Source organism: Macrotis lagotis, chromosome X (assembly GCF_037893015.1).
Source record: "Macrotis lagotis isolate mMagLag1 chromosome X, bilby.v1.9.chrom.fasta, whole genome shotgun sequence".
NCBI lineage: Eukaryota > Metazoa > Chordata > Mammalia > Peramelemorphia > Peramelidae > Macrotis > Macrotis lagotis.
In genome coordinates, this window is record NC_133666.1 from 197,113,724 (window position 1) to 197,141,397 (window position 27,674).

At 34.6% G+C, this 27,674-nt stretch overlaps 1 pseudogene; it reads right to left on the bottom strand.

Annotated features, from left to right (window-relative positions):
* Positions 1 to 22,815, bottom strand: part of LOC141498935 (integrator complex subunit 13-like) — a 35,342-nt pseudogene extending 12,527 nt beyond the window's left edge.
* Between the last annotated feature and the right edge of the window lie 4,859 nt (positions 22,816 to 27,674).

Here is a 27,674-nt window from a genome sequence, read left to right on the forward strand (position 1 = left end):
GATCAAATTAGAAGAAATTTGTAAAATTGAAAAACTCATTTAACCAATGAAACTATTTTTGCTCAAAAAGTACTGGCATGAAATCTAGCATAAAGCAGTTTGTGCCATATACTAAGGCTGATTTCTTGAGGTCATTGCTCATTGCAGCTTGCTTTTCCATTTTCTGTTGTCTGGAACTCATTTTCTTCTTTAAAATGGTGATATAATTCAACTCTATTGTTGACAGAATGCAAATGACCAACAAATTCCTGGTGTTTTCTGAAACACGGAGTATTTATCCACAAAGATAGCAAGAATATTGGTCCTTTTGCCTTTTCTACTGGTGGAATTTCTGTTAAGAATTCTTTGACAATAATAATGGCTAGTGGAACTATGACTGCTTGCTGTTGAAGACAATGGTATGTAAAATAATCATAGGTCAATATCAAGTGTGTTTTTCGAACTGATCTTTTGTTCAGTCCAAAGAAATCTCAACACTTTCATTGGTTTTGTATCTGGGACCTAGAAAAGCTTTTCCCCCTTATAAATTCACTAAAATCTGAAATATAGCGATCTCTAGCTCTCACACCACAGCCTTCAATAATTTGAAAGATCTTTTAGAATGGATCAGGAACTGGTCAAAATGTAAAAAATATATCTCTTCTCCGTGACTATTAAGCATAAAACTAATGATTTTGGAACTTGATTTTCCTGATTGTTCTAGTAGAACAGAATGACCATTCAGAAGAAAGTCAGTAAAGCAGGAGGAAGGTCTACTGTTAACAGCTACCAGTGAAATTCTATAAGCTTCTGTGCAATAATGTAATATAGAATTACTTGTCCTTGGCATTACCCTTTAAATGTTGCTACTTCTTTAAGTAGCAACCTATACTGTCATTCAAGTGGAGATGATCATTTTTTAAAAAAAATTCTACATGGGCTTCTTTATACTGAAGGGATTTCACATAATAATTAACAGATGTATTTGCATGTTGTTCCTGGTATAATGATGATAGTGGTAGAAACCAAATCAAAGTGTTGTAACTAAAATGTTCAATTTAGCAGCAAAATGTTATCCTGCACTTCACTGGTTAAAACAGGAGACAACTCCTTTTTAGTTTGTTCTGACCCAAGGTTGTCTTCACTTACTGGTTAGGCAGATAAAAACTAATTCTCAACTGTGAATATGCATAAGATGATATGAATTCATAACAAGTTTGTTATGTTTATGTACAACTTCTTAAACACAGTTTTTCTAGCATTTGTATATGATTATTACTTTTTTGTAAGGCAGCTTATATGTCCTCTATTTCTAATACATTTTGCATTTTCCCAATAACATAGTGTGAGCCTTATGTTAATCAGTAATTTTGCAAAGGGTTTTCACCACTGCAACCAGACAATACAAATACAGTTAATTTTCTTTTCATCTACTAAAATTCATTTAAATGACTATGAATCTTGCCAGAACTTTTCTTGTTCATAATCTTTCATTACTTTCCTAGGCTGATTCTTTTTCTTCTTCCTTCTTCACTTCTTCTGCTTTTCATCTTCTGGACATTTGCTCGGACATACTCTTTGATGTTTAATTTTTTTTTAAGAGAAAGATTTTTTTTTATTTGGAGTTTTACAATTTCGCTCCTATTTGTACTTTCCTCCCCCCACTCCCCACAGAAGGCAGTCTGTTAGTGTTTATGTTGTTTCCATGGGGTACATTGATCTAAGTTGAATGTGATGAGAAAGAAATCATATCCTTAAAAGAAGAAACATAAGGTATAAGATAAAGCAAAATTACATAATAAGATAAGAGGTATTTTTTTCTGAATTGAAGGTAATAGTATTTGGTCTTTGTTGAAACTCAACAATTCTTTCTCTCAATACAGATAGGATTCTCCATATCAGATAGCCCAAAATTGTCCCTATTGTTGCACTGATGTAATGAGCAAGACCATCAAGGTTGATCATTACCCCTATGTTGCTGTTAGTATGTACAGTGTTTTTCTGGTTCTACTCATCTCACTCAACATCAGTTCAGGCAAATTCTTCCATGATTCACTGAATTCCCATCACTCCTGGTTTCTAATAGAACAATAATGTTCCATGACATACCTATACCACAGTTTGTTAAGCCATTCCCCAATTGAAGGGCATCTACTTAATTTCCAATTCTTTTTCATCACACACAGGGCTGCTATGAATCTTTTTGTACAAGTGATGTTTTCATCCTTTTTCATAATCTCTTCAGGATATAGACCCAGCAGTGGTATTGCTGGATCAAAGGGTATGCACATTTTTATTACCCTTTGGTCATAATTCCAAATTGCCCTCCAGAGAGGTTAGATGAGTTTCCCAGATTTCCCACATCGCTTTCAAAACTGATCATTATCCTTTCTGCTCATATTGGCCAGTCTGACATGTGTAAGGTGGTACCACAGAGATGTTTTAATTTGCATTTCTCTAATAAGTAGTAATTTAGAGCAATTTTTCATATGATCATAGATTGCTTTTATTTCCTCAATTGTAAATTGATTTGGATATCTTTTGACCATTTATCAATTGGGGAATGGCTTTCTCTTTTGAAAATTTGACTCAGTTTTCTCTATATTTTAGAAATTATTCCTTTTTTAGAAATACTAGTTGTAAAAATTGCTTCCCAATTTACTACATTTCTTTTGATCATGGTTACAGTGGGGTTTATCTGGGCAAAATATTTTTATTTAATGTAATCAAAAATTATCTAGTTTGTTTTTAAGAATTTCCCTATACCTTCCTTAGTCATAAGCAACTTTCCTTTACATAGATCTGACAGGTAGACTACTCCTTGATCTACAACTTTGCTTATAATATTATTTTTAAGTCTAAATTCTGTATCCATTTTGATGTTATTGTAGTATACATTGTGAGGTGTTTGTGGAATCTAAGTTTCTGCCATACTAACTTTTGATTTTGTAATTGTTTTCAAAAAGTTTTTGAGTATGCCTTGGCAAGTAGATTCCCAGGTATTTTATATTATCTGAGGTTAATTTGAATGGGATTTCTCTTTCAAGCTCTTTCTTAGTTGTTAGGGTTTATTTTACATCCTGCTACTTTGCTAAAGTTGCTAGTTATTTATAATAGTTTTTAGATGATTTTTTGGGGATTTTCTAGGTATACCATCATCTTCTGCAAAGAATGAGAGTTTTGTCACTTCCTTCCCATTTCTAATTCCTTCAATTTCTTTTTTCTTCTCTAATTGTTGATATATTACACTACTGAACAGTAGTGCTGATAACAGACATACCCCTTTTCACCCCTGAACTTATTGGGATTACCTCTAGCCTATCCTTGTTGCATATAATGCATGTTGATGATTTCAGGTGGATGCTGATTATTATTCTATGGAACAATCCATTCATTCCTGTGCTCTCTAGTGTTTTTAGTAAGAATGGGTGCCGTATTTTGTCAAAATCTTTTGCAGTTTCTATTGATACAATCACATGATTTCTTATAGGTGTGTTATTGATATAATTAATGATACTAACAGTTTTATTAAAATTGAACCAACCCTGCATTCCTGGGATTAATCATACTTGATCATAAAATATTATCCTAGTGATAACATCTAATCATTTTTCTAAGATTTTATTTATGATTTTTTACACCTATATCCATTAGTGATGTAGCTCTATAATTTTCTTGCTCTGTTTTAACTCTTCCTAGTTTAGGTATCAGCACTATATTGGTGTCATAGAAAGAATTAGGCAGAGTTCAGTCTTCACCGATTTTTCCAAAAAGTTCATATCTAATTGGAAGCAAATGTTCCTTAAATGTTTGATAGAATTCACTTTTGAATCCATGTGGCCCTGGAGATATTTTCTTAGGGATTTCAAAAATGGCTTGTTAAATTCTTTTTCTGAGATATGGTTATTTAGGTTTTTAATTTCCTTTTCCTTTAACCTGGACAACATATATTTTTGTAAATATTTGACCATTTCAGTTAGATTGTCAAATTTATTGACATAGAGTTGGACAAAAAATACCAAATTATTGCTTTATTTTCTGCATCATTGGTGGCTAGTATTAATTATGATACCAGAAGTTTGCTTTTCTACTTTTTTATTATTCAAATTGAGAAGTGGTATATCAATTTTATTGTGTTTTCATAAATTCAGCTCTTGGTTTTATTTATTAGTTCAACAGTTTTCTTGCTTTTGATTTTATTAATTTCTCCTTTAATTTTTAGAATTTCTAATTTTAGGTTTTTTATTTATTCTTTCTCTAATTTTTAGTTGCATATTTATTTCATTGATTTTCTCTTTCTCTAATTTATTCATGTAAGCATTTAAACATATAACACATTTCCTGATGGCTGCCTTGATTGTATCCCATAAGTTTGGGCATGTTTTTTCATTATTTTCATTATCTAGGAAGAAATAATTCATTCTATAATTTATAGTTTTATCCATTCATTCTTTAAATTGAGTTTATTTAGTTTCCATTCGTTCTGTGTCCATATCTCCTTGGTTCAATATTGCATATGATTTTTATTGCATTATCATCTGAGAAAGATGTATTCACTATTTCTGCCTTTCTGCAGTTGATCATTAGGGTTTTATGCCCTAGTACATGGTCAATTTTTGTGTAAGTGCCATGTAGTGCAGAAAAAAATGTGTATTCCTATCTATTCTCATTCAGTTTCCTCCATAAGTCTATCATATCTAGGTTTTCTAATAATCTGTTTACTTCCTTAACTTCCTTTTGTTTATTTTTTGCTTTTATTTATCTAAATTTGAGAGCAGGAGGTTAAGTTCTCCCAGTAGTAGAGATTTGCTGTCTATGTCTTCAAGTAGTTCTTTCAGTTTCTCCTCTAACAATTTGGATGCTGTCCTATTGGGTGCTACAAATTTAGTATTGAAATCACTTTACTGTCTATGATACCTTTTAGGAGGAGTAGTTTGCTTCCTTATCTCTTTTAATGCTATCTATTTTTACAGTTTTTTTTCTGAGATAAGGATTGCTATTCCTGATTTTTTCACTTCAGATGATGTAAACTATATTTTGTTCTAACCTTTTACCTTCACACTCTATATATACAATATATACATATATTTTATATATATATATATATATATATATATATATATATATCCATGCTTCAAATGAATTTCTTGTAAGAAGCATATTTTAGGATACTGTTTTTAATTTAGTCTGCTATTCGCTTACTTTTAAGGGAGAGTTCATTCCATTCACATTCAAAGTTATCATTACTAATTCTTTTTTTAATTTATTTTTATTAAAGATAATAATTGAGTTTTCCAATTTTCCCCCAATCTTGCTTCCCTCCTCCTCCCCCCACAGAAAGCACTCTGTCAGTCTTTACTTTGTTTCCATGTTGTACCTTGATCCAAATTGGGTGTGATGAGAGAGAAATCATATCATTAAAGAGAAGAGAAGTCTAAGAGGTAACAAGATCGGGAAATAAGCTATCTGTTTTCTTTTCTAAATTGAAGGGAATAGTCCTTGCACTTTGTTCAAACTCCACAGCTCCTTATCTAGATACAGATGGTACTCTCCTTTGCAGATGGCCCAAAATCGTTCCTGATTGTTGCACTGATGGAATGAGCAAGTCCTTCAAGGTTGAACATCACTCCCATGTTGCTGTTAGGGTGTACAGTGTTTTTCTGGTTCTGCTCATCTAGCTCAGCATCAGTTCATGCAAATCCCTCCAGGCTTCTCTGAAATCCCATCCCTCCTGGTTTCTAATAGAACAATAGTCTTCCATGACATACATATACCACAGTTTGCTAAGCCATTCTCCAATTGAAGGACATTTACTGGATTTCCAATTTTTTGCCACCACAAACAGGGCTGCTACAAATATTTCTGTACAAGTAATGTTTTTACCTTTTTTCCTCATCTCTTCAGGGTATAGACCCAGGAGTGGTATTGCTGGGTCAAAGGGTATGCACATGTTTGTTGCTCTTTGGACATAGTTCCAAATAGCTCTCCAGATGGGTATGTATGAGTTCACAGCTCCAGCGACAGTGTAATAGTGCCCCAGATTTCCCACATCCCTTCCAACAATGATCATTATCCTTCCTGGTAATACTAGCCAATCTGAGAGGTGTGAGGTGGTACCTCAGAGAAGCTTTAATTTGCATTTCCCTAATAATTAAAGATTTAGAGCATTTTTTCACATGGCTATGGATTACTTTGATCTAAGCATCATTAAATTGCCTTTGCATATCCTCTGACCATTTGTAAATTGGGGAATGGCGTTTTGTTTTAAAAATATGACTCAGTTCTCTGTATATTTTAGAAATGAGTCTTTTGTCGGAATCCTTATTTGATAAGATTGTTTCCCAATTTACTACATTTCTTTTGATCTTGGTTAACTTGGCTTTATCTGTGCAAAAGCTTTTTAATTTAATGTAATAGAAATTATCTAACTGGTTGTTGGTGATGGTCTCCAACTCTTCCTTAGTTATACATTATTCCCCTTTCCATAGATCTGACAGGTAGACTAGTCCTTTATCTTCTAATTTGGTTATAGTATTATTTTTTATGTCTATGTCCTGTAACCATTTGGATCTTATCTTGGTAAAGGGTGTGAGGTGTTTGTCTAATCTAAGTTTCTTCCATACTAACTTCCAATTATCCCAGCAAATTTTGTCAAAGAGGGAGTTTTTATCCCAATGGCTGGACTCTTTGGGTTAATCAAGCAGCAGATTACTATAATCATCTCCTGCCTTTACACCTAGTCTATTCCACTGGTCCACCACTCTATTTGTTAGCCAATTCCAAATAGTTTGATGACTGATGCTTTATAATATAATTTTAGATCTGGTAGTGCTAAGCCACCTTCGTTTGCATTTTTTTTCCATTAAGCTCCTGGGAATTCTTGACTTTTTATTTCTCCATATGAATTTACTTACAATTTTTTCTAGCTCATTAAAGTAATTTTTTGGAATTTTGATTGGTAGGGCACTAAACAGATAGTTTACTTTTGGTAGAATTGTCATTTTTATTATATTAGCTCTACCTATCCATGAGCAGTTGATATTTACCCAGTTATTTAAATCTGATTTAATTTGTGTGGGAAGTGTTTTATAAATGTTTTCAAAAAGATTCTGAGTCTGTCTTGGGAAATAGACTCCCAAGTATTTTACACTGTCTGAGGTTACTTTGAATGGAATTTCTCTTTCTAGCTCTTCCTGCTGTTTGTTCCTAGTCATATATAGGAAAGTTGAGCATTTATGGGGGCTTATTTTATAATATGCAACTTTGCTAAAATTGCTAATTGTTTCCAGTAGTTTTTTAGATGATTTCTTGGGATTCTCTAGGTAGACCATCATGTCATCTGTGAATAGTGAGAGTTTTGTCTCTTCCTTCCCAATTCTAATTACTTTAATTTCTTTTTCTTCTCTAATTGCTGATGCTAACATTTCTATTACAATATTGAATAGCAGTGGTGATAATGGGCACCCTTGTTTAACCCCTGATCTTATTGGGAATGTCTCTAGCCTCTCCCCATTGAGTATAATGCTTGTTGATGTTTTCAGATAGATACTGCTCATTATTTTAAGGAACAGTCCATTTATTCCTACACTCTCTAGTGTTTTTAATAGGCATGGATGGTGTATATGTCAAAAGCTTTTTCAGCATCTATTGATATGATCATATGATTTCTGACAGGTTTGTTATTGATATAATTGAGTATACTAACAGTTTTCCTAATATTGAACCAACCCTGCATTCCTGGAATAAATCCTACTTGATCATAATGTATTATCCTAGTGATGACTTGTTTTAGTCGTTTTGCTAAGATTTTATTTAGGATTTTTGCATTTATATTTATGTGGGAAATAGGTCTATAATTTTCTTTCTCTGTTTTAACTCTTCCTGGTTTAGGTAGCAGTACCATATTGGTTTCATAGAAAGAGTTAGGCAGAGTTCCATCCTTCCCTATTTTTCCAAAGAGTTTATATAGGATTGGAACCAATTATTCCTTAAATGTTTGGTAGAATTCACTTGTGAATCCATCAGGCCCTGGAGATTTTATTTAGGGAGTTCAGTAATGGCTTGTTGAATTTCTTTTTCTGAGATAGGTTTGTACAGGTATTTAATCTCTTCTTCATTTAACCTGGGCAACTTATATTTTTGTAAATATTCATCCATTTCACTTAGAGTATCAAATTTATTGGCATAAAGTTGGGCAAAATAAGTTCGAATTATTACTTTAATTTCCTCCTCATTGGTGGTGAGTTCACTTTTTTCATTTATAATAATAGCAATTTGGTTTTCTTCTTTCTTTTTTTAATCAAATTGACCAGAGGTTTATCAATTTTATTGGTTTTTTCATAATACCAACTTTTGGTTTTATTTATAATATCAATAGTTTATTTGCTTTCAGTTTTATTAATTTCTCCTTTAATTTTTAAAATTTCTAATTTGGTATTTAATTTGGGATTTTTGATTTGTTCTTTCTCCAATTTTTTTAATTGCATATTTAGTTCATGGATTTCCTCTTTCTCCAATTCATTAATATAAGCATTTAGAGTTATAATATCTCCCCTGAGAGTTGCTTTGAATGAATCCCATAGGTTTTGGTATGTTGTTTCATTATTATCATTATCTAGGATAAAATGGCTAATTCTTTCTATAATTTGTTTTTTGGTCCACTCATTTTTTAAGATGAGGTTATTCAGTTTCCAATTTTCTCTGGGTCTATATCTCCTTGGCCCGGTATTGCATATGACTTTTATTGCATTGTGATCTAAGAAAGATGTATTCACTATTTCTGCCTTTCTGCAGTTGATCATTAGGTTTTTATGTCCTAGTACATGGTCAATTTTTGTATAAGTTCCATGCACTGCAGAGAAAAAGCTGTATTCCTTCCTATCCCCATTCAGGTTCCTCCATAAGTCTACCATATCTAATTTTTCTAACAATCTATTTACCTCCCTAATTTCTTTCTTGTTTGTTTTATGATTTGATTTATCTAGATCTGAATACAGGAGGTTGAGGTCTCCTACTAGTAGAGTTTTGCTGTCTGTGTCTTCCTGTAATTCTTTCAGCTTCTCCTCTAAGAATTTGGGTGCTGTCCCACTGGGTGCAGATATATTCAATATTGAAATGACTTTATTGTCTATGTTACCTCTTAGGAGGATGAAGTTTCCTTCCTTAACTCATTTTTAAAAAAAATTTTTATTAAAGATATTATTTGAGTTTTACAGTGTTCCCCCAATCTTGCTTACCTCCTCCCACCCCACTCCACAGATAGCACTCTGTCGGTCTTTACTTTGTTTCCATGTTGTACCTCAATCCAAATTGGGTGTGATGAGAGAGAAATCATATCCTTAGAAGAACAGAATTCTCAGAGGTAACCAGATCAAACCATAAGACATCTGGGTTTTTTTTCTGAATTATAAGGAATAGACCTTGTACTTGGTTCATACTCCACAGCTCCTTATCTGGATACAGATATTACTCTCCTTTGCAGACAGCCAAAAATTGTTCCCAATTGTTGCACTGATGGAATGAGCAAGTCCTTCAAGGTTGAACATCACTCCCATGTTGCTGTTAGGGTGTACAGTGTTTTTCTGGTTCTGCTCATCTAGCTCAGCATCAGTTCATGCAAATCCCTCCAGGCTTCTCTGAAATCCCATCCCTCCTGGTTTCTAATAGAACAACAGTATTCCATGACATACATATGCCACAGTATGCTAAACCATTCCCCAATTGAAGGACATTTACTGGATTTTCAATTCTTTGCCACCACAAACAGGGCTGCTATAAATATTTTTGTACAAGTAATGTTTTCAGCCTTTTGCCTCATCTCTTCAGGGTATAGACCCAATACTGGTATTGCTGGGTCAAAGGGTATGTACATTTTTGTTGCCCTTTGGGCATAGTTCCAAATAGCTCTCCAGAAGGGTTGGATGAGTTCACAGCTCCACCAATAGTGTAATAGTGTCCCAGATTTCCCCCATCCCTTCCAACAAAGATCATTATCATTCCTGGTCATACTGGCCAATGTGAGAGGTGTGAGGTGGTACCTCCACGAAGCTTTAATTTGCATTTCTCTAGTAATTAATGATTTAGAGCATTTTTTCATATAGCTATGGATTACTTTGATCTAATCTGTAAATTGCCTTTGCATATCCTTTGGCCATTTGTCAATTGGGGAATGGCTTTTTGTTTTAAAAATATGACTCAGTTCTCTGTATATATTAGAAATGAGTCCTTTGTCAGAATCATTAGTTGTAAAGATTGTTTCCCAATTTACTACTTCTCTTTTGATTTTGATTACATTGGGTTTACCTGTGCAAAACTTTTTAATTTAATGTAATCGAAATCATCTAATTGGTTTTTAGTGATGTTCTCCAACTCTTCCTTAATCATCAACTGTTCCCCTTTCTATAGATCTGACAGGTAGACTAGTCCTTAATCTTCTAATTTGGTTATAGTATTATTTTTTATGTCTATGTCCTGTAACCATTTGGATCTTATCTTGGTAAAGGGTGTGAGGTGTTTGTCTAATCTAAGTTTCTTCCATACTAACTTCCAATTATCCCAGCAATTATTAACAAAGAGGGAGTTTTTATCCTGGTGGCCTGACTCTTTGGGTTTTTCAAACAGCAGATTACTATAATCCTCTCCTGCTTTTACACCTAGTCTATTCCACTGGTCCACCACTCTATTTCGTAGGCAATTCCAAACAGTTTTGATGACTGATGCTTTATAATATAATTTTAGATCTGGTAGTGCTAAGCCACCTTCGTTTGCATTTTTTTTCATTAAGATCCTGGCAATTCTTGACTTTTTATTTCTCCATATGAATTTAGTTACAATTTTTTCTAGCTCATTAAAGTAACTTTTTGGAATTTTGATTGGTAGGGCACTAAACAGATAGTTTAGTTTTGGTAGAATTGTCATTTTTATTATATTAGCTCTACCTATCCATGAGCAGGTGATATTTACCCAGTTATTTAAATCTGATTTAATTTGTGTGAGAAGTGTTTTATAATTGTTTTCAAAAAGATTCTGAGTCTTTCTTGGGAAATAGACTCCCAAGTATTTTACACTGTCTGAGGTTACTTTGAATGGAATTTCTCTTTCTAGCTCTTCCTGCTGTTTCTTCCTAGTCATATATAGGAAAGTTGAGCATTTATGGGGGCTTATTTTATAATATGCAACTTTGCTAAAATTGCTAATTGTTTCCAGTAGTTTTTTAGATGATTTCTTGTGATTCTCTAGGTAGACCTTCATGCCATCTGCGAATAGTGAGAGTTTTGTCTCTTCCTTCCCAATTCTAATTACTTTAATTTCTTTTTCTTCTCTAATTGCTGATGCTAACATTTCTATTACAATATTGAATAGCAGTGGTGATAATGGGCACCCTTGTTTAACCCCTGATCTTATTGGGAATGTCTCTAGCCTCTCCCCATTGAGTATAATGCTTATTGATGGTTTCAGATAGATATTGCTCATTATTTTAAGGAACAGTCCATTTATTCCTACACTCTCTAGTGTTTTTAATAGGCATGGATGTTGTATATGTCAAAAGCTTTTTAGCATCTATTGATATGATCATATGATTTCTGATAGGTTTGTTATTGATATAATTGAGTATACTAACAGTTTTCCTAATATTGAACCAACCCTGCATTCCTGGAATAAATCCTACTTCATCATAGTGTATTATCCTAGTGATGACTTGTTGTAGTCATTTTGCTAAAATTTCATTAAGAATTTTTGCATCTATATTCATGTGGGAAATAGGTCTATACTTTTCTTTCTCTGTTTTAACTCTTCCTGGTTTAGGTAGCAGTACCATATTGGTTTCATAGAAAGAGTTATGCAGAGTTCCATCCTTCCCTATTTTTCCAAAGAGTTTATATAGGATTGGAACCAATTATTCCTTAAATGTTTGGTAGAATTCACTTGTGAATCCATCAGGCCCTAGAGATTTTATTTAGGGAGTTCACTAATGGCTTGTTGAATTTCTTTTTCTGAGATAGGGTTGTACAGGTATTTAATCTCTTCTTCATTTAACCTGGGCATCTTATATTTTTGTAAATATTCATCCATTTCACTTAGATTATCAAATTTATTGGCATAAAGTTCGGCAAAATAATTTCTGGAGTTTGACCACAACATTACTTGGTGTTTTCTTTTTAGGATCTTTTTCTGGTGGGGATCGATGTACTCTTTCAATAACTATTTTGCCCTCCAATTCCATGATTTCAGCACAGTTTTCCATAACCAGTTCCTGTAATATTAAGTCCAAGTTTTTTTTCTCCTCGATGTTTTCAGGAAGTCCTATAGTTTTTAGGTTGCCCCTCTCAATCTATTCTGTACGTCAGTGGTTTTGTTGATGAGGTATTTTACATTTGCTCCTATTTTTTCTATATTTTGATTTTAACTGAGTCTTGCTGTATCATGGAGTCATTAGTTTTGTAGACTCCATTATTCTTTTTTTTTGGGGGGGGGGAGGAGTTTTCTTCATTAACCTTTTGCAACTCCTTTTTCAATTGGTCAGTTCTACTTTTGAAAGAGCTTTCCATTTGACCAATTGAGGTTTTGAGAGAATTAATTTCTTTTTGCATTTGCTCATTTGAGGATCTGAGAGTATTATTCTCATTTTGTAATTGTCCAATTGATGATCTGAGAGATTTATCACCCTTTTGTGCTTGTTCAATTGTACTTTCTAAGGTTTTGTTTTCTTGTTGCAAGGTATTAATTGTCTCTCCTAAATTTTTAAGCTCCTTCCTTATTTCTTCAAGGAAGTCTTTATGTGCTGGAGACCAGATTGTATTCTCCTCAGAGGTTCCAGGTCTCTCTGGGTTGGGGTCTTTCCCTTCCAGGAATTTTTCTATGGATCCACCTTTCCGCTGACCCTTCTTCAATATGCTAAGACCTTGATTTGGGGTGGGCTGTTTCACCTCGGCTTGGGAATCGCAAAAGGCTTTACTGAGTGCAGTTTCTCTGGCTGGCCAGTTGGAGGTGCTGGTTGCCCTCTCTGGAGTGTCTGTGACCTTGGTTGAGAGGCCTCCTCCCTTTGCTGGAAGGGAGAAGTTGGAGGTATTGAATTCTTTTGCCTTCAATCAATGGTGGGCTTTACCCTGGCCTGAGGTCATTCCTCAGCTGGTTGAGCCTCATGTTTTGATTTCCAAATTTTCTATTTAACTCAGGTCTTTTTATCAGGATATGTTGGAAGTCTCCTCTTTTTTTAAAATCTCAATCTTTTTCTCTGAAAGAGAAGGCTAAGCTTTGCTGTATAGTGGATTCTTGGCTGCATTTCAATCTCCCTTACTTTTTGAAATATTTCATTACTGTCCCTTTGATCCCTTAAAGTTGTTGCAACCCGGTCCTGTGAAATCCTTATTGTGGCTTCTTGGTATTTAAATTGTTTCTCTCTGGCTGCTTACAGGATTTTCTCTTTTATCTGATAGTTGTGTAATTTGTCCACATCATTCCATGGTGTTTTCATTTTAGAATATCTTTCAGAAGGTGGATCCATGTTTTCTTTGAATAACTATTTTTCCCTCTGGTTCTATGATAGCAGCTCAATTTGCCATCACTAAGTCTTGTAATATTAAGTCCAGTCTTTTTCTTCCTCTTCATTGTTTTCAGGAAGGCCTATAATTCTCAGGATGTCCCTTCTTGATCTATTATTGAGGTCAGTGGTTTTGCTCATTAGTTATTTTTAGATTTTCTTCTATTTTTTCGATCCTTTAGTTTTGTTTAACAAAATTTATCTGTCTCATGAAGTCATTACTTTCCATTGATTCCATTCTTTTTTTCACAGAAGAATTTTCTTCATTAACCTCTTGCAACACCTTTTCCAGTTGGTCAATTCTATTTTTGAAGGAGTTTTCTATTTGATCAAGTGTAGTTTTAAGAGAATTATTTTCTTTTTTCATTTTCCCAATTGCATATTTGAGACAGTTATTCTTATTTTGTATTTGTCCAATTGCCTTTTCCAAAGATCTGTTTTTGCAAGATGTTTATTTTCTCTTTTCATGTGTGAATTTTCTCTTGAGGTTTTTTCCACAGTTTTTCAAATGATTTTTAAACTCCTTCCTGATTTCTTCAAGGAAGTCTTTCTGGGTGGATGACCATTTCATATTCTCCTCAGAAGTGAATCTATTTCTTCTAAATATTTTCCCATGAACACTTTTATAGTTGACCTTTCTTCATCTTTTTAGGATCTTGTGTTGTGGGGGGCAGGCTGGCTCTTTGAGGTTTGTTCTTGAAGATCCTAGTGGCTTTGTTCACTTGACTTAGTAATTTTAATGGCTGGTCAGTAGCTGGCTGGCTGCTTTCTCTGGAGTTTTTGAGGCTCCCAGCAGCAGGGTCTGAATTGACCTTGAAAAATGGACTGAGTCCCCTGGGGGAGGGAGTTAACCTCCCTTTCAGTTGAGTGAGCTCTGTTGCACACCTGAGCCTGAGGGTTTGGGGTGTTGTTTACTCTTTTTTCTGGGAAGAGGGATCCACTGAAATTATGGAGCTCAGGTCCCTTGCCCAGTTTGTCATTTTCCAGGCGTGCTCTGAAACTCTCTTTTCTAGAACTCACCCTCCCATAGCTCCTCTCCCCCGGTCAAAGATTCTGTGGCTAAAGTTGATTCTTGCACCTGTCACCCACCAAAGTCTCTGTGGCTGAGGTCAGTCCTCTGGCTTCCCCCATTTGCTGTCCCTGTGCTGGCCCTCTTCTCTCATCTCCCAGTTCACCCACAGTACCCTGAAATAGACCTTGTTAGTAGGTCTTCTTCTCCTAGCTTCTCTTTTTTTTTTTATCAAATTTCTGTTAAGAGGGTTCTTTCATGTTATTTTTGAGGGGAATGAGGAGCACTTAACACAGTGCCTGTCTTCTCTCCACCTTCTTTGCTAGAAGTCCTCATTCATGTTTTAAATGAAGCTTCTCATCTGCTGCTACACTGGATCTGCATGAGGATTAGGTGGTCCAGCAACAGTTAATGAAACCATCATTAAATCCCGCAATTCTGATCTTTCTTCAGCTACAAGAATTTAAACCATGGGGTTCAGAGTCACTAACAATGAAATTTAATTTATTTTAAAAGGAAATATAGTATACACGATCTGATTTGGTTCCATGGAAGATTCTCCTGAACTAGTTCATAATGATTTAGATAAGGGTACCTACCAGTGCTATGATTCCTGGGTCTCATTTTTCACCAACATCTCAAACTCTACATGTTCTTGGCATGATTCTGTCATGTAGGGACAATGATATGTGACAAATACTGCTTTATGAGACTCAGAAAAATATTTCTATTTTTTTTATCATTTATTACTGGTCCTGCTATGCAAAAAAACCCAAGGAATCACAGCTCCTCCATAATAAGTTTCTAAGGGTAAGCAGATGACCAAAAGTATCTGCTACCACTGAGAGGAGAGCATTGTATGAACATTCATTTTCTTGCTGATTAAAGTTATTTAAAAAATAGTAAAAAAGTCTCTAAACCAAAAATGATCAGAGAAATACTAATAAAACAACTCTTGTAGACTACTTCATATCAATCAGATTTGCTAACATTGAAGTAGTTGAATTCTGTGCAGAAAAATATTATAATCTTTTCTATATGGAGACAAATATAATGACAGCAAACCTCTATAGGCAAAGAGTATATCTAACAAACAGAAATTTTTATAAAATAGGTAATTTTTTGAAATTGTTAAACACTCCCTATATTGACTCTGTACTAGTCTATTATGCAATACTGTCTAAACTAATGTTTCCAAGGTATCACACACCAGACTTTCCTAGTTATACTTCACAAATCCCTGGAAACTACCTTTGTTAACAGAGACCCTAACTCCCACTCATGCTGAAGTATTCAGTTAATATAACCTTAATTTGAGAATGTAAAGTTAATGTAAAATTGCATTCCTTAGACAGGTGCAGGAACACAACCTAATGCTGTTCTTTTGACACTCCTGGTACAACCTTAACATTAAGAGTTCTGCTCACCTTCTCCATACTGGTGATTTTAGCTAATTCATCCAGGATATTGATTTACAGATGTATTTCTCTTCTTCTCCCCTCACCTTACCCCCATACTTTATATTTTCACCAACACAAATTGTTGTTGTTTCTTCTTTGCTTAAACTTACTTTCTTCTTTAAAAACTCACTTTTATACCTTGCTAGAGAACTCTGTGACTTATAATTTATGTCCTGTTTTACCCTCCTTTTCTTACCTTCCTAACTAATAAAAGAAACCCCAAGTGTGAAAGTCCCCCCTCAATGTCATTCTTCTGGTTTCTATATGACAGAAAATTAAAATGATGGCTGTTGGAGGGGATTTGTGAAAACTGGGATGTATGCTGGTGAGTTGTTAACTGAGCTAATCAGCTAATCATTCCAAAGAGCAATTTTGAACTATTTCAAAAGAACCTCAGAACTGTGCATTTGCTGTTATCCAACAATACCTGTGTTAGATATATGTGTGTGTGTTTGTGTGTGTGTTTGTGTGTGTCAAAGAAATCATAAAAAAGGCAAATGAACCCATGTGTAAAAAAAATGCTTATAATAGTTTTTTTTATGCTTGGCTACAATTAGAAATGGAGGCAACATTAATTACTTGAGGAATTACTATCCAAGTTGTAGTGTATGAATATCATGGATTATTGTTGTTCTATAAGAAACTAGCAGAAAGATTTGAGGAAAACCTGCAATGACAAATATAAAGATTTGTTATAAAACTGCCATTCACATTCAGGGAAAGAACTATGGAGTCAGAAAGCAAACTATTTTATTTAATTTTATTTTTTTTTCTTGTTTTCCTGTTTTTATTCTGACTCCCCTAAACAGAGATGTGTTTGACAAGACTGTACATGTATAAACTTTGTAAGATTTGTAAGATTGTTTACTGTCATGGGAAGAGTACCCGAAAGGGAGGAAAATTTAGAACTCCAAATCTTATAAAAATGATTGTTGACTACTATCCAGCCAAAATCGTGGAGAGAAGACAGGCAGTATCCTAATGTTACATGATCTTCCATCATATATAATAAGAAACAAAACTTTTAACAGAAATTCAATTGACAAAATGCAGAAAAAGTACAAGAGATTGAATGGGATAAAGCTGATTACACCAAGAGGTACAAAGGACCTGTTGAAAAAGAGGGGAAGAAGTAGGAGATGAGAACCCCCTGAGTTGTATTCTCATCAAATTTGGCTCAAAATTAACCTACATAAATACACTCAGTTAAGATAAGAACTTATCTTACCTTTCAACTATTAATAAGGGCAAAGGGAAGGGCTGGAGGAAAAAGGGAACTAACAGAAGGAAGGCAAGGAAGAAGGGGCAAGGGGCAAGGGGAAAGAAAGGGGAGGGGGTTGGATATAGGAGGGCAAACACATTGAAAGTGATGGTAGTAAGACAAAACTACTGGGAAATGTGGATAAAGTGAAAAAAGGGGAAAAATACAAACAGAGGGAAGATAACATGGAGGGCCAAAAAAGAGTTAGTAATTATAACTTTGAAAAAGAATGGGATGGGGTCATCTAGGTGGTGCAGTTGATAAAGCACTGGCCCTGGAGTCAGGAGTACCTGGGTTCAAATACCGTCTCAGACACTTAATAATTACTTAGCTGTGTGGCCTTGGGCAAGCCACTTAACACCATTTGCCTTGCAAAAACCTAAAAAAAATGAATGTGAAAATGAATGGAATGAACTCTCCCTTAAAATGTAAGCAAACAGCAGAGTACAGTAAAAATTAGAATGCTACAATGTGCTGCTTACAAGAAACTCATTCAAAGGAGAGAGATATGTATAGAGCAAATGGAAATGGTTAGAGCAAATTATATCTTGCTACAGCTGAAGTGGAAAAAATTGGGCGTAGCCATCCTTATCTCAGACAAAGCAGCTGTAAGATAGATATCTTTAAAAGAGATAAGGACAGAAACTATATGCTCCTAAAAGGTACCATAGAAAATATAGTAATTTCAATATTAAATATGTATGCACCAAGTGGTATAGCATCCAAATACTTAGAGGAGAAATTGAAGAAATTACAAGAAGACATAGACCTCAAAACTATACTGTTAGCATGTCTCAAACACCTGCACTCAGATTTAGATAAATCTAACCATAAAATAAAGAAGAAGGAAGTTAGTGTGGTAAATAAATTGTTAGTAAGTCTAGGTATGAAATACCTTTGGAGAAAATTGAATGGGAATAGAAAGTAAAATACTTATTTTCCTGCAGTACATGGCACTTCGACAAAAACTGACCATGCACTAGGGTATAAAAACCTAATAACCAATTGCAGAAAGGCAGAAATAGTGAAGACATCTTTCTGAGATCATACTGCAATAAAAGTCACATGCAATAATGGGCCAGGGAGAAATAGAAATAAAACTAATTGGACCTAAATAGACCTAAAACTTCATTTCAAAAATGAGTCGATCAAATAACAAGTAAAAGAAAGAACTAACAATTTAATTGTAGATACTGACAATAATGAAACAACATACTAAAGCTTATGGGATAAAGCCAACACAGTTGTCAGGGGCTATATTATATCTCTAAATTCTTGCATGAATAAATTAGGGAAAGAGGAATTCAATGAACTAAACATGTAACTAAAAAAAATAGAGAAAGAACAATTTAGACCCCACTAATTAAATATCAAATGAGAAATTCTAATAATTAAAGAAGAATAAAGGAAATAGAAAGCAAGAAAATGACTGAATTTATAAGTAAGTGCTTATAAGTAATTTATAAGTTATAAGAGTTGGTTTTATGAAAAAGCTAACAAAATTGATAAGCCTATGGTTAATTTGATTTAAAAAAAGGAAAAAAGGAAATGAAATTGCTAGTGTCATAAATGAAAAAGATGAACACAACCAATGAGAAGGAAATTAAAATAATAATTCAATATTATTTTTCCCACTCTGTGCCAATAAATCTGATAATCTAAAAGAAATGGACAATTATTTACAAAAATATAAGTTGCCCAGGTGAAATGATGAGGAAATTAAATACCTGAATTACCTCATATCAGCAAAAGAAATTCAACAAGCTATTATTGAACCCCCTAAGCAAAAAATCTCCAGGTCCAAATGGATGCACAAGTGAATTCTCTCAAACTTTAAAGGAACAATTGGTGTCAATTCTATATAAACTCTTTGGGAATATAGGTGAAGACAGAACTCTGCCTAACTCTTTCTATGAGTCCAATATGGTGCTGATACTTAAACCAGGAAAAGTTAAAGCAGAGAAAAAAAATTATAGACCTATCTCCCAGATGAATATATATATATATGCAAAAATCTTAAATAAAATCTTAGCAAAATGATTATAAAAGGATATCAATAGAATAATGCATTATAACCAAGTAAAATTTGTCCCAGAAATGCAGGGAATATTAGGAAAACTGTCACTATAATTAATTATATCAATGACAAACCTACCAGAAAATATATTATTATTCTTTCTGATGGAAAGAAACCCCAGGCATCTAATGTCATCTAAGTCTAGAGAAAAATAGCCTTTGCCAAAATATAGCACCCATTCCTACAAAAAACAATAGAGGGTATAAGAATAAATGGATTGTTCCTTACAATAATGAGTATTATCTATTTGAAACCACAAACAAGTATTATATGCAATGGGGATTAGCTAGAGGCATTCCCAGTAAGATCAGGGGTGAAACAAGGATACCCATTATCTGCTACTATTCAATATTGTGTTAGATATATTAGCTTCAGCAATAAGAGAAGAAAAAGAAATGAAAGGAATTAGAATTCAGAAGGAAGAGATAAAACTCTTACTCTTTGCATATGACATGGCATAGAGAATCCCCCCACAAATAATCTCAAAACTATTAGAAACAATTAGCAACTTTTAGAAAGTTTCAGGATATAAAATAAACCCTCACAAACAAACCCTCACCCTTTCAGCAGGAAGAGTGAAAGAGAAATCCCATTCAAAGAAACTTTGGACAATATAAAATATTGGGGAGTCTACCTTCCAAGACGGGTGGCTTCACAAGAGAATTCTATCATTTAAGGAACAATTGGTTCCAATTCTATATATACTCTTTGGAAAAACAGGTGGAAATAGACCTCTGCCTATGTTTTTCTGTGAGACCAATGGTATGGTATCTAAACCAGGAAGAGTTAAAACAGAAAGAAAATTATAGACCTATCTCCCTGGTGAATATAGAAACTTTTTGAAAACAATTATAAAACACTTTTTACACAAATAAAATCAGATTTAAATAACTGGGCAGATATCAACCATTCATGCATAGGCCAAATTAATATAATAATATGATAAAAATTAAATTTCTTATTTTATGCCCTACCGATCAAAATTCTAAAAAAAATTACTTTTAGTGAATAAGAAAAACTTATATGTAAATTCATATGGAGAAATTAAAGTCAAGAAATTCCAGGCATTTAATGAAAAAAGTGCAAAAGAAGGTGGCTTAGTACAACCAGTCGTAAAATTACATTATAAACATCAGTCATTTAAAAGTGTCTGGTATTGGCTAAGAAGTAGCATGGTGGATCAGTGGAATAGACTAGGTGCAATAGCAGAAAATGATTATAGTAATCTGCTGTTTGATAAACCCAGAGTTCAACTTTTGGGATAAATACCCTTTCTTCAATACAACTGTTGGAAAAATTGGAGATTAGTATGGCAGAGACTTGGATTAGACCAATACCTCACATTCTATACCAAAATAAGATAAAAATGGATATAGGATACAGACAAAAAATTTTATAAGTGAACTAGGAAATCAAGGCCTAGTTTACCTGTCTGATCTATAGCAAGGAAGAGCTGGAGAACATCATTAAAATCAACTAGATAATTTTAATTACATTACATTAAAATACTTTTGTACAGATAAAACCATTTAACCAAGATTAAAAGAATTTTAGCAAATTGGGAAAAAATTTACAACTAATATTTCTGACAAAAGACATATTTCTAAAGTATATGGAGAACTCAAATTTTTTAAAAATCATGCCACTTCCCCATTGAAAAAATGCTTAAAGAATGTGAAAAAGGCAATTTACAGATGAGTAAATCAAAGCAATCCATAGTCATATGAAAAATTGCTCTAAATCTCTACTTATTAGAGAAATGCAAAGGAAAGAATGTCTGAGGTACCATCTCACACCTCTCAGACTGGCCAATATGACCAATAAGGAAAATGATCAATGTTGGAAGGGATGTGGGAAATCTGAGATACTAATACATTGTTGGTGAGGTTATAAATTCATGTAATATTTCTTGAGAGCAATTTGGAATTAACGCCAAAGGGCAATAGTAATGTACAAACCCATTGTTCCAGTAATAGCACTACTGTTTCTATACCCTGGAGAGATCATGTAAATGAGTAAAAACATCATTTTTACAAACAAATTCAAAGCATCCTTTTTCCTTGTGGGAAAGAATTGGAAATTGGATGAATTTCCAAAAATTGTGGGATGGCTGAAGGAATTGTGGTATATGTTTGTCATGGAATACTAATGTTCTATTATACATCAGGATGGATGGGAATTCTGAGAACCCTGCAAGGTTTTGCATGAAATGATGCTGAGTGAGATGAGCAGAACCAGAAGAACATTGCATACCATAAGAGCAACATGGGGTTGATGATCAATCTTAATAGACTTGCTCATTTTATCAGTGCAACAATCTGGCACAATTTGGGGATATCTGTGATGAAGAATACCATCTGTATCTAGAGAAAGAATTTTGGACTCTGAACAAAGAAAAAAACCTATTACCCTCAATTAAAAAAAAGTTATCTTATTTAATTTTACTATCTCTTATACTTTATTATATTTCCTTAAGGACAGGATTTCTCTCTCATCACATTCAACTTAGATCAGTGTATAACATGGAATCAAACTAACAAATTGCCTTCTGTGGGGTGTGGGGAGAGGGAAGCAATTTTAGATGAAAAATTGTAAAAATCAAAATTAATCAATAAATAAAAAATCTTAAGTTAATTAAAAAAGAAAACTATCTGTACATGTTATTAAAGTATAATATTATTAAGACAAAAATTTGTTTTGTGGTTTACAGGATTCATATCACTCTGGTTTTTATTGATTGACCCACAATAGGCCCCAGGTTAAGCTCCACTAAATTATTGTTTGGAACTTGATTGGTTCAGTACTTATGTAACTAGCAATTTTTTTTGATTTGGAAAAAAATATCCTAAGTGTTTAGTCAGAAACACTAATGATTTTTTCCACTCTCTATAAGAATCCTTTTTTTTCTCACCTGCCTTAATCACCCACTCAGAATTATCTCACTCATTCTGAGATCTGGGAAAGAACTTAAAGGTCTGGAAAAAGGACTTTAGGATTTCTGGTCAAGATGGTGGAGAGAAGACAGGTACTATGCTAAGTTTCTTAATCTTCCCTCATATATAATATGAAACCTCTTTTTTTTTTTTAGTTTTTGCAAGGCGATGGGGTTACATGGCTTGCCTAAGCCCACACAGCTAGGTAATTATTAAGTGTCTTACTCCAAATTTGAAGCCAGGTACTTCTGACCCCAGGGCCAGTGCTCTATCAACTGTGCCACCTAGCCACCTTGAAACAAAAAAAAATATCTACCTCAGGGTTTTTCTTCTGGGATTGTGGGTAGATGATGTAGGGAGCATAGGACAAGGTGAGAGCCTGAGAGCAGGACTACTCTGATCAGGGGTGGAATGACAGCCTGACAGCATGACTAACCTGCTCAGCCACAGAAGTGTGAGACAACTGGGGAGCAGAGGCATTGGCTATGGCACTGACAGTGTAAGGTTTACCATCAGGGCTGGAGGGTGAATTCCAATGTGGGAGAGTTGTAGACATCCCTGGGTTCCTCTGGTCTGGAGGAACTCAGTGTTCATACCCTTATTTCAGCTGAAGCCTCTTCCCAGAACAAACACAATTGCAGTCCATCTCCACCCCAGGTTCATGTTTGAGCAGCAGAGATCCCTCAGCTGTGTGTAGGACAAGTAAATACCTTGCCCCAGAGCATATCCCACGATTATTCAAAGATAAAAGTATTCATCAGCTTCAACCACCCCCTCCAGACCAATGAATAGGGCCTGAAATCGAGGTGACAGACACTCCAGAGAAAGCAACCACATCACCTCCTGTCTGACCCACTAGGGGTTACTAAACCCATTGAGTAAAGCCTCTAGGGATCTCAAGACCACACATCAGGGAAACAGCCCCTCCTTCAACACAAGATCTTAGGAAAATGCAGAAAGACCAGTGAAAAGGAATGTCCATAGAAAAATTCCTAGAAGGAAAAGACCTTACCTCAGAGAGACCTAGAACCTCTGAGAAGAATATGATTGGGTCTCTAGCAAAGATTTCCTTGAAGAAATCAGGAAGGAGTTTAAAAATCAATTTGAAAATTTGGGAGAGAAAACTAACACCTTGCAACAAGAAAACAAATCCTTGGAAAATACAATTGGACAAATAAAAAAAAAGAAAATAATTCTCTGAAAACCTCAATTGGTCTAATGGAAAACTTTCAAAAATAGAATTGATCAATTAGAAAAGGAGTTGCAAAAGGTAAAGGAAGAAAATTCTTCTCTAAAAAAAGAATGGAATCTGTGGAAACTAATGATTTCATGAGACATCCAGAACCTCTTAAAAAAATTAAAAAATAAAAAATAGAAGGAAATGTAAAACACCTCACCAGCAAAACCACTGATCTTGAGAATAGATAAAGAGAGATAACTTAAGGATTATTGGTCTTCCTGAAAACATCCAAGGGAAAAAAAATGCCTGGATTTAATATTACAGAAATTTAGTGATAGAAAACTTCCCTAATGTACTAGAACCAGAGGACAAAATAGTTATTGAATGAATGCATCTTGGGTGGCTAAGTGGCACAGTGGATAAAGCACCAGCTCTGGAGTCAGGAGTACCTGGGTTCAAATCCGGTATCAGACACTTAATAATTACCTAGCTGTGTGGCCTTGGGCAAGCCACTTAACCCAATTTGCCTTGCAAATAAAAACTAAAAATCCCCCTCCAGAAAGGAATCCCAAACTGAAAACACCAAGGAATACTGTGACCAAATTCCAGAATTATCAGATAAAAGAGAAAATCCTGCAAGCAGCCAGAAAAAAAAAGCTGTTGGGAAAATTGGAAGTTAGTATGGCAGAAAGTAGGATTAGACCCACACCTTACACTCTATATACCTAAATAAGATCAAAATGGATACTGGATTTAGGCATGAAAAACCAATATTTTAACAAACTATGTGATCAAAGAATAGTTTATCTATCAGATCTATGGAATGGAAAGCAGTTTATGACCAAGGAAGAGATGGATAACATCATTAAAAACAAACTAGATAATTTTGACTGCATTAAATTAAAAAGCTTCAGCACATATAAAACCACTATAACCAAGATCTAAAGAAATGTAGTAAATTGAGAAATAATTTTTACAACTAGTATTTCTGACAAAGATCTCATTTCAAATTTTAAGGAAAAGACAAACCATTCCCAAATTGACAAATGGTAAAAGGATATGTTAAAGTCAATTTACAGATGAGGGAATCAAAATGAGTTATATTCATATGAAAAATTGCTCTAACGCATTAATTATTGGAAAAATGCAAATTAAAGTATCACTGAGGTACCCCCTCACACCCCTCAGACTGGGCAATATGACCAGAAAGGACAATGATCAATGTTGGAAGGGATGTGGGAAACCTGGGATACTAATACATTGGTGTTGGGGCTGTAAATTCATCCAATATTTCTGGAGAGCAATTTGGAATTAACCCCAAAGGGTAATAATAATGTGCATACCCTTTGATACAGTAATACCACTACTGTTTCTATACCCTGGAGAGATCATGTAAATGAGTAAAAGCATCACTTTTATAAAATTATTCATAGCAGCCCTGTTTGTGGTGGCAAAGAATTGGAAAGTAAGTGAATGTCCTTCAATTGGGGAATGACTTAAGTGGTATATGTATATCATAGAAAAATATTTTTCTGTTAGTAACCAGGAGGAATGGGAATTCAGGGAAGCTTGGAAGGATTTGATGAACTGATGTTGAGAGATATGAGAAGAACCAGAAGAACATAGTACACCCTAACAGCATCATAGGGGTGGTGATCAAACTTAATGGACTTGTTCATTCCATTAGTGCAAAAATCGGGGACAATTTTGGTGTAGCTACAATATAGAGTTCCATCTGTATTGAGAGAAAAAATTGTGGAATTTGAACAAAGGCCAAAGACTATTCCTTTAATTTAAAAAATAAAACCATTACCTTATAATGTACTTTTGCAATTTCTTATACTTTATGGTTATTCATTAAGGATTTGATTTCTGTCTCATCACATTCAACTTAGATCAATGTATATAAAATGGAAACAATGTGAAGACTAACAGACTTCCTTCTGTGGGGTGTGGGGGGAGGGAAGCAAGATTAGATGACAAATTGTAAAATTCAAAATACATAAAATCTTTATAAAAAACAGTCAAGGTCTCCTACTGCATCCTAGTTCTATCTCCAATCATTTTGGTCATTATATGGTCATTGGACACAAAAAGCTCTTGAGTATTAAATGAGGCTTCAACTTTGCAGACCAGTCCCTTATTTATTTTCAAGTCACTCACATGTCATGGCATCACCTCTCTGAATTCATAGTCCTTTTTGAGAATGAAGGATAGACAATAACTATATTTCTTTTAGAGATAATTTATAAAGTAGGTCAATGACTCCCAAATGTTAAAAACCTTTCACGAAATTACTCAATATGTATATGCCCTTGGAAGATTGGAAGTTCCTGAATGTGGTAATTAACTCTGATTGGTAAACAAGTGATACTGATGTTGATGTTGATTGTGCTGATGGTCCCTCATTGTCCCTCATTCTCAGAGACCATGACATCAGGAAGATGACAAGCATTGGATTTGAGTGAGAGTGTTCTTTGCTAAGCCAACAGTCTTATTTCTCTTCCAGTGCCATCTGGGTTCAATAACCACATATGAATTAAGATAACTGCAGATGGCCTTGGATGTGAGGCAGTCAGGGTTAAGTGTCTTGTCTAAGGCATCATAACAAGTGAGTGTCAAAATGTCTGATGCTAGATTGAACTTGGGTCTTCGTGATTCCAGGGCCTGTGCTCTATCCACTGCCTCCACCAAATGTGAAAATGAATATTGTAATGAGAGGTAAGCATTCTGATGTATACCTGAACTATTTGATTTTGGATCACTCGATCTTTGACAAAGGGAATTATCTCTTATACACGTCACCCCCACTTAGCACAGACTAAACAAATAGGTGTCCACCTTTCCTCAGAACTGGCTGAATGGAATACAATGATGCAGGCACCTTAGATTAAATTCTTTGTAATGTTCTCTATTTGGGTGTCATAATAATTCTAAGATTTCATTTCATTATCTGTCATGTCCTACAGAAAATCTTTAAATCAAGAGAGACAAAAGACCCAGATCTCTTCAATGTTTTATTATTTAATAATCGGTCTTTTAATATATGTATTTTTTTTACATTCTTATAATCATTGTGTCTGTTTTCTTGACTCTGTTTTTTTCCAAACCACACAATTTTTGTAGATCTTTTTATGTATTCAACACAGTTGTAATTTTTACAATGCATTAATGCCCCATTTATCTATCCATTCCCTATTCAGTTAGTATCTACTATTCCTCCAGGTCTTATGAGATGCTATCTCTACTCTCCTTGCCTGTGCTCTGGTCTGTGGGTGATCACAAGAGCTCCTTCCCTCCCTGGAGAGTACCTGTCTGGTAAAGTAGAAATTTCTGTTCTCCTTCAAGTACTTTTACTGAGACTGGGACCTCAGACTGTGACCCAGATCTGATTATGGCCAAAGCAACGGAGTTTTCCCTCAGGAATCGCAAAGAGACCCTCTGCAGTCTACCCTGATCCCTCAACCCTTTGTGTCCTGAGTTTCAAAAGGAGCTCCAGAGGCCTACGCCTAGTCCACTGGCGTCTGGTCTGCACTTCTGAGATGTGCAGTGGACTGTGTCTTACTCTCACTTGTGTCTTTTGGCAATCCCTGGGTTAAGAATCACCATTTCTGTCATGGATCCAGTTGCCCTGCAGTCTGTTCCTGGATGACTGGGGAAAGTTTGTTCTTGTGTGATCCAGGTGGCACTGAGGATCTTTTCTAACCCTGGTATAAAAGACCCTTCCTATGGAATTTTCTGGTTGTCAAGGACTGGACAATTGGTTCACTCAGTCTTTTTTGTGCATTCTGCCACTCTAGAATTAGTCAAATTAATTATTTAAAGGTATTTGGAATGGTTTCTGAGACAGCCTGGGTAAGTCCTTGCTTTTATTCTGCCATTCTGACTCCACCCTATTTATGTTTCAATTTTTATAGATGGCTCCTGAATACTTAATCTAGAGTGATTAAATGGTTTTTTATTAGGATATCTAAATAAATGGCACACCTCTCCCAAGGTGAGAGAAGGGCTCCAAAACCCACAAATGCTAGATGTCATATGTACTTTTAAAGACTTTGTTCCTGCCACTTCATGTCAATCATAGGCTGGGGTCATAAATCTAAGTGATACATTTACCCCCACTCCCCCACCCCATTTGCTTTCCACATCTTGCTCACTATACTAATGAGCAAGAACACCTACTTCCTTGTCCAGGGGCAAGGGACAATAGTATGGACTCCCATTCAACTGATGGA